Genomic DNA, 3,078 nt, shown 5'->3' with positions numbered 1-3,078 from the left:
AATTCGTCAAGCAAAGATAAGCTTCAGTGGATCGCAGTTATGGCAGCTGCTCAACCACTTACAACACCTTGCCCTGTTATAAAAGTCGTTTACAATTGATTCAAGGCTTTGTCATTGTATTAAATAATGTTTAATATATAACTAGCGCGGCACCCAGGTGATCGAAGATCCTCCCAATTTACTATGTTATATGTAACATTGGCATCACATCCATCGTCGTCTATTAAATGAATAATAAACTTTTAATGGTTTAGAAGCCATACAATGCAAATTGCCCCTTATTTATCATTGCAGTCCAGCACGGATACGACCTTAGAGGCGTTCAGGCATAATCCAACGGACGTAGCGTCATACCACTGTTCGCTCGAACAAGTATTGTGCCATTGGTCCGTACCTGCGGTTCCTCTCGTACTACGCAGGAATGCTGTCGCAACAACGTTTTGTCATTAGTAGGGTAAAACTAACCTGTCTCACGACGGTCTAAACCCAGCTCACGTTCCCTTGCATGGGTGAACAATCCAACGCTTGGTGAATTTTGCTTCACAATGATAGGAAGAGCCGACATCGAAGGATCAAAAAGCGACGTCGCTATGAACGCTTGGCCGCCACAAGCCAGTTATCCCTATGGTAACTTTTCTGACACCTCTTGTTAAAAACTCTTTAAACCAAAAGGATCGATAGGCCGAGCTTTTGCTGTCCCTGTGTGTACTGAACACCGAGATCAAGTCAGCATTTGCCCTTTTGCTCTATGTGTGGTTTCTGTCCGCACTGAGCTGGCCTTGGGACACCTCCGTTATTATTTGAGAGATGTACCGCCCCAGTCAAACTCCCTACCTGGCAATGTCCTTGAATTGGATCATACCTGAGTAATTGGAGTTATACCAAATTTTTAATTTAAGAACACATAAATGCACTCTCTCATTAATGAATTTGTTTGCGATTATATAACAACAAACTCGTGATACTTTGATCAAGAAGCTTGCATCAAAACCCAATACCATAAGATATAATAAATATATCCGTATAATGGCTAGGAAATGATACACGTTCCATTTAATCAAGTAAGTAAGGAAACAATAAGAGTAGTGGTATTTCATTGTCGATACTAAACCGAAATTTAATATCTCCCACTTATTCTACACCTCTTATGTCTCCTTACACTGCCAGATTAGAGTCAAGCTCAAAAGGGTCTTCTTTCCCCGCTAATTATTCCAAGCCCGTTCCCTTGGCTGTGGTTTCGCTAGATAGTAGATAGGGACAGTAGGAATCTCGTTAATCCATTCATGCGCGTCACTAATTAGATGACGAGGCATTTGGCTACCTTAAGAGAGTCATAGTTACTCCCGCCGTTGACCCGCGCTTACTTGAATTTCTTCACTTTGACATTCAGAGCACTGGGCAGAAATCACATTGTGTCAACACCCGCTAGGGCCATCACAATGCTTTGTTTTAATTAGACAGTCGGATTCCCCAAGTCCGTGCCAGTTCTGAATTGATTGTTAATTGATAATCGTTATAATTTAAAAGAACTAGCTGGTTGCCCAACTAGTATTCTTAAAAATTTTAGCAAGAAAGTTCCACAATTGGCTACGTAACTAAACTATCCGGGGAACAAGAAACTACCATAAATGATAGAAACTCTATTTACCCAGAACGAGCACATAAACCATGTTATTGTTTCCCAATCAAGCCCGACTATCTCAATCTTCAGAGCCAATCCTTATCCCGAAGTTACGGATCTAATTTGCCGACTTCCCTTACCTACATTATTCTATCGACTAGAGACTCTTCACCTTGGAGACCAGCTGCGGATATTGGTACGGCCTGTTGAGAAGTTTGCGTGTCCCCACCATAAATTTTCAAGGTCCGAGGAGAAAATATCGACACAACAGTATATGTCATGCTCTTCTAGCCCATCTACCATATCTCTCTGCGAAAGACTTCCATGGTAGTACGGCTATAAAACAGAAAAGAAAACTCTTCCGATATCTCTCGACGGCTTCTTTATGGTCGTTCCTGTTGCCAGGATGAGCACGAGGCCCATATTTAATAACAAACGGATACTCAACAGGTTACGGAATTGGAACCGTATTCCCTTTCGTTCAAAATTATTCAAGTTTTTTAATTATGACAAAATATAAATTTTAGTTACTTTTTTTTACTTGAAAATTTTCGGCTTTCGCCTTGAACTTAGGACCGACTAACTCGTGATCAACCACTGTTCACACGAAACCCTTCTCCACTTCAGTCCTCCAAGGTCTCATTCGATTATTTGCTACTACCACCAAGATCTGTACCAATGACGGCTCCATGCAGGCTTACGCCAAACACTTCTAAGCACACCATTGTACCTTCCTACTCACTAAAGTTTCAAAATTTATATTACAAGTAATATAAATCATCTACTTTAGCGGTAATGTATAGGTATACAACTTAAGCGCCATCCATTTTAAGGGCTAGTTGCTTCGGCAGGTGAGTTGTTACACACTCCTTAGCGGATTTCGACTTCCATGATCACCGTCCTGCTGTTTTAAAGCAACCAACGCCTTTCATGGTTTCTGAATGAGTTGTTAATTTGGGCACCGTAACATTACGTTTGGTTCATCCCACAGCGCCAGTTCTGCTTACCAAAAGTGGCCCACTGGGCACATTATATCATAACCTTAAACTTCATATCAAGAAAGTTAAGGTTCTTACCCATTTAAAGTTTGAGAATAGGTTAAGATCGTTTCGACCCTAAGGCCTCTAATCATTCGCTTTACCAGATAAGATTATTTTATACAACAGTTAAATGCACCAGCTATCCTGAGGGAAACTTCGGAAGGAACCAGCTACTAGATGGTTCGATTGGTCTTTCGCCCCTATACTCAATTCTGACAATCGATTTGCACGTCAGAACTGTTTCGGTCTTCCATCAGGGTTTCCCCTGACTTCAACCTGATCAAGTATAGTTCACCATCTTTCGGGTCACAGCATATATGCTCAAGGTACGTTCCAGTTAGAGGCATAAATAATATAAATATTATTATTATACATAACTATATAGAACGCCCCGGGATTGCGTTAATCAACTATAAA

General features: G+C 40.9%; 1 non-coding gene across 1 annotated transcript in view; it reads right to left on the bottom strand.

Moving 5' to 3' along the window:
• Position 1: 1 nt before the first annotated feature.
• The window catches only part of LOC117577429 (large subunit ribosomal RNA), a 3,960-nt gene continuing 883 nt past the window's right edge, over positions 2–3,078 (bottom strand). The window contains exon 1 of the ribosomal RNA XR_004573178.2: positions 2–3,078. This exon is cut by the window's right edge and continues 883 nt beyond it. This is a non-coding gene — a ribosomal RNA (large subunit ribosomal RNA).

This window comes from Drosophila albomicans, unplaced genomic scaffold, assembly GCF_009650485.2.
Source record: "Drosophila albomicans strain 15112-1751.03 unplaced genomic scaffold, ASM965048v2 utg000329l_pilon, whole genome shotgun sequence".
In the NCBI taxonomy this organism is placed as follows: Eukaryota; Metazoa; Arthropoda; class Insecta; order Diptera; family Drosophilidae; genus Drosophila; species Drosophila albomicans.
This window is presented reverse-complemented; position numbering and strand designations above follow the sequence as displayed.